This window comes from Gorilla gorilla, chromosome 2 (genome assembly GCF_029281585.2).
Source record: "Gorilla gorilla gorilla isolate KB3781 chromosome 2, NHGRI_mGorGor1-v2.1_pri, whole genome shotgun sequence".
In the NCBI taxonomy this organism is placed as follows: Eukaryota; Metazoa; Chordata; class Mammalia; order Primates; family Hominidae; genus Gorilla; species Gorilla gorilla.
Window position 1 is genome coordinate 82,459,845 of NC_086017.1, and position 9,532 is coordinate 82,469,376.

Genomic DNA, 9,532 nt, shown 5'->3' on the forward strand with positions numbered 1-9,532 from the left:
AGGTGTGACAGCCCAGGCAGACACATTCCTAGGTTAATGATTATCAGATTCATTGTACATACAAATCATCTGGGGGTGCTTGGTAAAAGGAAAGATTCCTATGCCTACCTCCAAAATATTCTATATTAGGAGCTTGGGAGTACGGCCCAGAAATTTGCCTATTTTGCTAAGTTGTCAGGGTATTGTAACACAGATGAGGTCCGGGAATCTGCATTTTGGTAAGTCCCCAAGGTTATCTGGTGCTGGTAATCTGTAAAAATACCCACCTCAGAATTGACAATAATTGCCACTCGGTATGGCAGTTTAGAAATTCCAATACATTTGGGAATAACTAAGTGGTTAGAAGGTCAGCCAAGGACAGAGGCCACAATAAAGTAGCACATGGGCCCAGCTCTCCATGAACACCCACACGGAGAGAGGGCAGCAATCACAACACGTTTTCTACTCTCCTGGACCAAGTCCCTGGGAGCTTCTCAACACAACACTCCAGGCAGCTACCTCTAACCATTCAGAGCTGGCGTAGGACTTCTGACCTATTTGCAATCCTTGACCTAAGGTCACATGCCCAGGAATCCACTAGTTCTGACACGTGACAGCGCTTTAGAGTTCTGGCCAGACAGAGATTTCTTCAGCATGCACTGAGAAGGAGCTGGGCACAGCTATGATCAATTTTATAAATGAACGTGGATAATGGGGTGGAAAGCAGGGATAGGATCTTGGAGGATAGGAGGTGTTCTTGGCCAGCACTCATCCCTGGGAAACTTTGGTCTGGTTCAAATGTTGAGACACTCAAGTAACAGGCTCAGGATAGAGGCCTGTACTTCCCCCTGCTGAGGAACAGGGTTTAGGAGGTGGGCCAGGGGGTGGCCCTTTGTTTAGTTAGCCTTGTCTGGTTCTTCATGGAGCTTGCAGGAAGATTGCCAGGACCCTCTGTGAGTTTCCAGGCATTGTCTGGGCCCCTCTTGCTCTTTTTATGGGATGGTTTATGTCTGCTCCTCGGCCCTGGGAGGGAACCCGCACAAGAGTTGCTAAGCAGCTGCTGGAGCCTTTCTGTTTTAAGCCAGGACACTATTGTCTCTCTCTTTATTTCCCATAAGGAACCGTGACCCAGGTGGTTACTGAGCTGCCGCCAAGTCTGCAGCGCTATTGGTCCAGAAAAGGGCAAAGAGCGAACAGAGCCATCAAACAGCGTGAGGAGCAGGTGAGGGGTATGAGAGCCCAGTATTAATAACTGTGGCAAAGCCTGGGCCTCACACCCTCGTGTACACATCACGCCCCTGCAAGTTCACCTCCACTGTTCGGGGTCTGATCGCCTGGAGGATGGGTGTGGCTTTTCGGGCAGGGACCCGCAGGCTCAGACCTATTTCCCCAGGGGCTTCTGTGGACTGCAGAATCAGGGAAACGTTTCCCCAAGAGGCTTGACATGGCATTGTGTCGAACCCCTGGAAAACCTTACCCCCCAAACCTTCCTCCCTCTGCTGCTTGTCTCTAACTGAGCTGTTTCTAAGGCAATTGTAGCTATATAATTTTCTATTTTTTCCCCACACTTAATCATGCTCCTTGTTAAAAAAAAATTAGAAAATAAAGATATGAATTAAAAAAACCACCCCACACCCAAAGATAACCACTGTTAACATTCTGAGATATTCCTTCTAGACTTTTTCTCTCTCTGCCTGCGTGTGTACGTGCGCGTGTGAGTGTATTTATATATATGCGTGTATATATATAAAATCAGGCACCATTGATATTTTGGATGGGATAAATCTTTTTTGCAGGGGGCTGTTCTGTGAATTGTAGAATATTTAGCAGCATCCCTGGTCTTCCCACCCACTAGATGCCAGTAGCACTCCCCACCCCCACTTGTGATAACTAAACCTATCTCTAGATATTATCAAATGTCCCCAGAGGGACAAAATCACCCTCTGTTTAAAATCACTGCTTTGGGCAGGCATGGTGGCTCACTCCTGTAATCCCAGCACTTTGGGAGGCTGAGGTGGGCAGATCACTTAAGGTCAGGAGTTTGAGACTGGCCTGGCCAACATGGTGAAACCCCGTCTCTACTAAAATTACAAAAATTAGCTGGGAGTGGTGGTGAGTGCCTGTAATCCCAGCTACTCGGAAGGCTGAGGCAGGAGAATTGCTTGAACCCGGGAGGCAGAGGTTGCAGTGAGCTGAGATCACGCCACTGCACTTCAGCCTGGGCAACAGAGTGAGACCCCATCTCACTCTGTGAGATAAAAATAAAATAAATAAAAATAAATCACTGCTTAGACACACACACACACACACACTCACTAAATGAAATCATATTGTAAATACTTTCTTGTCTTTAAAAAAATTTACCATGCCATGAACTCTTTCTGTTGCCAGCTATTAGGTATCTACACACCATTGTTTTCAATGGCCACCGAGCTCTCTGTCAGTTGGGCTCAACGTGAAGTAATGTACATCACCAGTCCCGTTACTGGACACTGTGTATGTATACCGCACAGCCTGCCTTATAAGCTGCTTTTTAAATTTAAAATATCGTGAACATCTTTCCATGTCATAGCTGTGGGATGTTGACCAAGTCACTTCACCTCTCTAAAGCTCCATTTCATCCTTTGCGGAATGGGGGGTGTACTGTGAGAATCAATGACCAGGACAAGTGTTCTGTGCTTAGCGCAGACTCTGGCACAGGAGGCACCCGCAATAAAGGGCCACAGCTGTGTTTAATGTCCTTGTTATGGTCCCTACGTCATGATTTTTAAATGGCTTTTTATGGCCATCTCTCATATGCAGACACCATACATTATTAAATTAGGCCCTATAGTTGGACTTTTAGGTGGTTTCCAAATTTCCACTATCATAAATCACTCTACCATTAATACAATTATGCATCATATCCACTGATGTCTGGGGAAATTAGTAAAAGCGAATAAGCCGATCCACCTATCCTAACCTGGGACTTAGGAAACAAAAGACAAATTATTTTCTTCATAACCCAGTTTTAGACAAATTGTATCCCCTTCTTCCTGTTAAGCTCTGCCCCCAGCGCCTCTAGCCCTGCTTGTTTATCTGGTCCTGAGTCACGTGCTAACCAGCACCGTAGGGCATGGTTCCTAGGCTAAGCCCAGGTTGGTCTTTTACTGCTCTTATGCCAAGCCCAAGTCCCCTTCTTACTGCCTTGAGACCACCCAGGGTTGTATTCAAGTGCCTGCAGGATTCCTCTTCTATTTGGTTTTTAAGTTACAGGTATACAATATGTGATGTATATAATGCATGTGTACAGATTAAAGAGTGATAATAAAATGAATATCCCTGGACAAGCCTGGTGGCACACACCTGTCATCCCAGCACTTTGGGAGGCCGAGGTGGGAGGACTACTTCAGCCCAGGAGTTCAAGACCAGCCTGGGCGATATAGTGAGACCCCCATCTCCTCACAAAATAAAATTTTAAAAAATTAGCCAGGGGTGATGGCACATGCCTGTGGTCCCAGCTACGGGAGGTCAATATGGGAGGATTGCTTGAGCCTGCGAGGTTGAGGCTGCAGTGAGCCATAACTGTGCCACTGCATTCCAGCATGGATAACACAGCAAGACGCTGTCTCAAAAAAAAAAAAAAAAGAAAAAAAAAAAAGAATATCCCTGTGTCTACCACCCAGGCCAAAAAATAAAAGTCAATACCCAAAAGTGCCTAACAGCGTGTGTGTCTCTCCTGCTTCCTGGGTGTCTGGGGTAAAAGGGGAGGGTCCACTGGGAACACCCCAGCTGGCCCCTTACTGGCTCTGTGGCCTTGGGCACATTAGTTAACTCTGGGAGCTGATACAGGAGTATCTTCTCTTTGAAATGGAAGATTGACCCACAGATTAAATGAGACGCTTCTTTTGGTAAACCCTGAGCCCAGAGCTTGGCACCAAGGAGGTGCCCAAAGCACAGGAGCTAATTGTTTTTATTATGGAGGGGAGTTTCTGGACAGGGAATTCAAGAACATGGTTGTCGCCTGGCACTGCCAGCCCCTTAGCTCTGTGAGCCTAGGCAAGGCAAGCCCTGGGCCTCAGTTTTCTCAGGTGGGAAATGAAGGGGCTGGACTCACTAGGAAAGCTCTAACTTCCTTTCCAGCTGTGACCTGTTGAACTTCTACTAATCATTAAGCCAAGGAAAATGGGTTACGATGAAGCAAGAACTTGACAGAGGGTCACTGTTTACAGTGCCTTTAGCTGGCTCCTGGAAACAGACAGTGTGACTGGCCCAAAAGAACACGGTCAGAAGGTAATAATCGGATTAATAATGACAATACTTCCAACACTTTTTCTGGGGGATGCTGTACTAAGAGCTGCGTATATGTCCTTTTATTTAACTCTGAAGTTAAACAAATCTATCTGATAGATTGTATTTTTATGCCTATTTTATGGAAGTGGAAACTGGGGCTCAGAGAGGGTCTATGGCTTCTCCAAGGTCATGGAGCCCTGGCCTTTTCCATCTGTAAGCCTGTGCTTAAACCAGCACTGCTCAGACCTTAACGAGCACCTGCGTCACACGGGGATCTTGTGGAAATGCAGATTCCGATGCCGCAAGTCTGGGGTGGGGCCCGAGATCCTACATTTCTAACAAACTCCCAGATGATGCTGAGGCTGGTGTTCTTCTCATTACCCTTTGAATACTGAGACTTGGCCACTGTTGCACTCTCCGGGAGCCAAGCTGAGCAGGGACACAGGGTCTCAGACTCTTTGGTTTCAGTCAACATCAACTTCCTGGCTATTTTTATCACATCCCAGGAAGAGAAACTGTGGGCATCACATACCAAACAAGACTGCTTCTGGGTCAGACATACCAGAAAGGAAATGTTTCCTGTTGACAATAAGGTCCTAGTTTCTCCCTCTGGCAATGTTTATTTTTCCAGGCATTTGTTGAAACCTTCATATCTTGTCCTACTGAGGACGGTGATTCAAGACACAAACTCACAGTTGATTTCAGCCACACACCTTCATGCTAGCATTGGGCATTCAACCTATCCCAGGTGCCCTGTCAGATCCCAAACACGGCATAACATTTATTTTGGCTGCCACTAAGGGTCTGTGCTTTATCCTGTTAGTCGTGCCCATCAAGTCTGGAAGGGATTTTATATATAGGCTACTCCCAGAAAGGAAGCCTTTTACTTGTAGAGTCCAGAGGGAGACACAAAACATTTCTTTTTCCCCACAAGTCATCATTTAGTCCATAAAAATGGGCATTTGGGAACCCCTCCTGGCTCTGGTCTCCCTGGATCCCCTTCTCCTGTCTCTCCTCTGTCCCCAGTTCTGCTGAGGTCCTGGCATCATTTTTCTGTCTCTCTGCTCTCCCCCTCCCAGGGTCGTGGCTCCATGCTGAAATAGCCTGTCCTCCAGCGTCTTCAGAGGGGAACATCCAGACAGGACAAACACGTGTTTCTCTTCCAGAACTGTGATGCGTTATTCTGCCGACAGTGCCTCAGTTTCCTCTTTGGGGAACTGCATCCGTGTCGAAAAGGACCAAGGCGGAGGGATGGGCAATCTCAACTTCTGATTCTGCTGATACCGCTTCTGCAATGTTCCATGCGGTGTGAGGCTGAAGGGGGCCATCATGGGATGGGAACGGGGTGCAGCTTGCCCTGAGTAACAGGGAAGGGGAGTGGCCTCACGTCAAAGCAGCCCGAACAGAAGAGGGCAGTTACAGCACGCGCGAGAATGCCTGTGTGATGCCGTAGAAATGCCTCCCAGACCTGACATTGGGCTGCAAGGTGACAGTGAATATGTGACAACTGCAGATGCATTCGTAAGAACTGCAGATCCTTTTGTAGTTCTTGAGTGTGATGATCGGGTGCTCACACTCATGCGTGAGATATGCCACCCTCGAACCTCATTTTGAAGTCAGCACGTTACCTGTCTGACATGAAAACAAACCAAAAAACTGTAGACGCTGTTCTCTTGAGGAAATAATGAGTTATAATTGTTGCTGACCAGTTTGGCGTGGGGCTAAGTCTTTCCACCTTAATTTCTTCCCGCGTGCTGCAAGACCTTCAAGCCTTTGGTCAATATTCGCTACTTCAAAGTCCAGAAAGACCTTCTGTGAATCCAGGCTGCACGCAAATACCCACAGAGCCAGCGTCACAGACTTGTGACCTCTGAAGTCACACGCGGCCCCACTCTCAGAAGGGCCCTGCGCTTGTCACAGTGCTCTGCCCACACCCTCTGGAAATTCACAATACATTTTGAACAAAGGATCTACATTTTCATTTTGTACCGAGCCTGGCAAATTACGTAGCCAGTCCTGAATTCCAAGGATAGCCACTGGGTTCTCAGACCTGACTTCCTTTTCCTTCCAATTAAAACAAAATTTCAAGTCTGTTGCTGGTCATGGCAGAACCATCCAAAGTCAGGAATTGGACTCAGAGCTGCAAGCTTGGTCTACCTGTAGGAGGAGTTCCTCTCCCTAGGCCAGGACTCTCTGGAAAAAGACTCTGGAGAAGAGGGTGGGGAGCTGTGGTGGGGCCCAGCTCTGCACCTTCAGATATTTTAACTAGGAGTCAGGGAACCCTGCCATGCCCCATAGTCTGGTGGCAATATTTGTCCCTCTGCCAGAAGCACAACTTAAACGTCTCTGTCTTCCGGTCCTAGAGAAGCTATTTCATTCTGATCAGTTTGGCCGGCATATATGGATAGTCCTGTGTTCAGAAAGGTGTTGTATGAGCCCCAGTGACAGAAGGGGCTAGCGGTAGCGTGTGAAGACACAGTGTCCCACGGCTCTCAGGGACTTTATTGGGACAACTGGGGCAATTTGAGTTTAGACTGTATATTTGACACTATTATTGTATCAATGTCTGTTTTCTTGGGTGTGATGATAGTCTTTCTGATTATGTAGGAGGATGCTCCTTGTTTTGGTAGACACATTCTAAAGAATTTACAGGTGAAATTCCATGAAGTCTGCAACTTACTTTCAAATGTTCTGGGAGAAAATGATATATGTAATATATATATTTACATGAGAGTTTTCCTCTGAAATCTCTAGATTCTAAAGTCTAAAGATTCTCTAATAATGGATTTATTGTGAATTGTGCAACATTGGAGCTTTGAGGTTGGAGTAATCTCTATTTCATGCTGGCTTTAGTCCACGTTGACTGTGGAAGTTTGCAGTCATTTCTTTATTAATGAAAACTGACAGGTGGACACTATTACCACCTTGTATTGGTCAGACTTTACCAGAGGAAATCCAGGATTCTTCGCATGAACAACTGTGTCAATAAAAACAAATTCCCTCTGAGAAAGTAAAAATAAGTAATAAAGACTCAGGCTGGGCATGGTGGTTCACACTTGTAATCCAGCAGTTTGGGACACTGAAAAAGGAGAATCACTTGAGTCCAGAAGTTCAAGACCAGCCTAGGCTACCAAGCAAGACTCCATCTCTCTAAAAAATAAAAATAAAGACTCTCTCTCTCTTTCTCACACAGCTTCATCTATCTAATGTATCTTATCTATCTATCATCTATCTACCTATCATCTATCTATCTATAAACAGAGAGAAGAGGGAGACAGATAAATAAAGCAAATATGGAGAAATGTTATTGGTTGGTGAGACTGGTTGAAAGTGTATATATTTTTTCAATTTTTCTTTGGCTTGAAGTCCTTCTAAATAAAATGTTGAGAGGGAAAATACACTATTTCTCCCAATGAGGTTGTCATCACTGGGAGATAAGATGTCTATCATCTTACTTTGGGTTACCCCAGAAGCAAATCCTGAGATGAAGGTTCAAGTGCAACTTGTTTATTCCGTAAGTGATCCAGGAAACAGCAGTGGAGAAGTGAGGTGGGAGAAGGCAACCAAAAAGGAGAATATCATCAAGTCTCCGCCATCTCTGAAAGTCAAGGGGACTTCACACCTGGGAAACTCTGGAGTCACATAGAATGTCTCGGGTGAGAGCCGGGGTATTTATACCCAGTGCAGTCACAGGATGGGGGCTGCCCCCATGGGTGTGGCAGCCAGAGAAGGCCCCGAGCGGTAGGTATTCGGGCCAAGCACTAGTAAGGCCTGGCATCTGCTCCACAATCTTCCATCCATTCATTCAACCAACTTCCACCTAGTGGACTCAGGGCCAGGCCCTCGCTAGGCGCTGGGGAAATAGTCCTCATGAAGAGAGATGCAACCTCTGCTCCCACAGGAGAATGAGAACAAGTGGGGAAAACAAACAAAAACCAGGTAAACAAAAATTGACAACAGAGGGGAAATTACAATTCACCTGGTCATCTAGTCATTGAACTTTTAGTAAGCACCTATTGTGTGTTGGTCATAATTGCAGACATAGGGAATATATAGATGAAACAAGAACTGTAGGGCCTTAAGCAATTCATGAATTTTTTTTTTTTCTTGAAGGAAAACAATCTAGTCGAAGTCCTCACAGCTCCAGAGGGGTGAGACACTGAAATCCAGCTGTAAGGATATTTAAAGAACAGGCCCATTGCTTACATTTAGCTAGAAAAGCCCCTCTCTCCACCCCATCCACCATCCTCCCGGGGTGCTAACTCTAGCCTGAGAACTGACCCCGAGGACTGTCCTTCAATTAACTGAATTTGCTCCTGAAACAATGGCAGCAGAAGGGTACACTCTGGGCGAAGCATGGTGGCTCACGTCTGTAATCCCAGCACTTTGGGAGGCCGAGGCAGGCAGATCACTTGAGGCCAAGAGTTTGAGACCAGCCTGGCCAAAATGATGAAACCCCATCTCTACTAAAACTACAAAAAGTAGCTGAGCATGGTGGTACACGCCTGTAGCCCCAGCTACTTGGGAGGCTGAGGCAGGAGAATCGCTTGAACCTGGGAGGAGGAGGTTGCAGTGAGCTGAGATTGTGCCACTGCACTCCAGCCTGGGAGACACAGACTCTGTGTGTAAAAAAAAAAAAAGAAAAAAGAAAAAGAAAAGAAGGGCACACTCTGGCTCTGTTCTCAAGTCCCAGGCTCTTTTGGATTTTGTGGTGCCTGTAAGTACCTTGATGTTCCCCAGAGGAAAGAGTGGACCTGCGGTCCACCTGTGAAAATCACACTACCTCCCTTTCTGCCTGGCTACCTTGAAAACTCCCAGACATTGCTCCCTTGTCATCTAAAATTAGAGACATCCACAAAATCTGGTTCAACTCCCTCCTGAACACCAAATAATTTGTACTAGATTCATCATTTAACTGATGATGGCAATATGTTGTGTGATTTCAGCATCAAACACATTGCACTTCCGTCATCGTGTCCATTGGGCAACAAAGACAGAGATGAGGTTACTTCTCATCTCATGCCTCTCAGAGATGAGGCATGTGTTACAAACATCAAACGCTGAGCTTTGGGTAGTTGCTGCTGTTTTTTATTTGTTTTTCTGTTCGTTTTGTTTTTAATGTCAGGCACAGTGGTTCAAGCCTATAGTCCCTGGAGGCTGGAGGCTGAGGCAGGAGGATATTTGAAATCCTTGAGCCCAGGAATTCGAGGCTGCAGTGAGCTATGATCATACCACAGCACTCAAGCCTGAGCAATATAGTGAGACCCTGTCTCTAAAAAAT

At 46.1% G+C, this 9,532-nt stretch overlaps 1 non-coding gene across 1 annotated transcript; it reads left to right on the plus strand.

Annotated features, from left to right (window-relative positions):
* The first annotated feature begins 5,785 nt into the window (after positions 1–5,785).
* On the plus strand, positions 5,786–5,889 carry LOC115934224 (small nucleolar RNA U13). Its single transcript, XR_004070045.1, has one exon. It is a non-coding gene; the product is annotated as a small nucleolar RNA U13 (small nucleolar RNA).
* Positions 5,890–9,532: the final 3,643 nt, after the last annotated feature.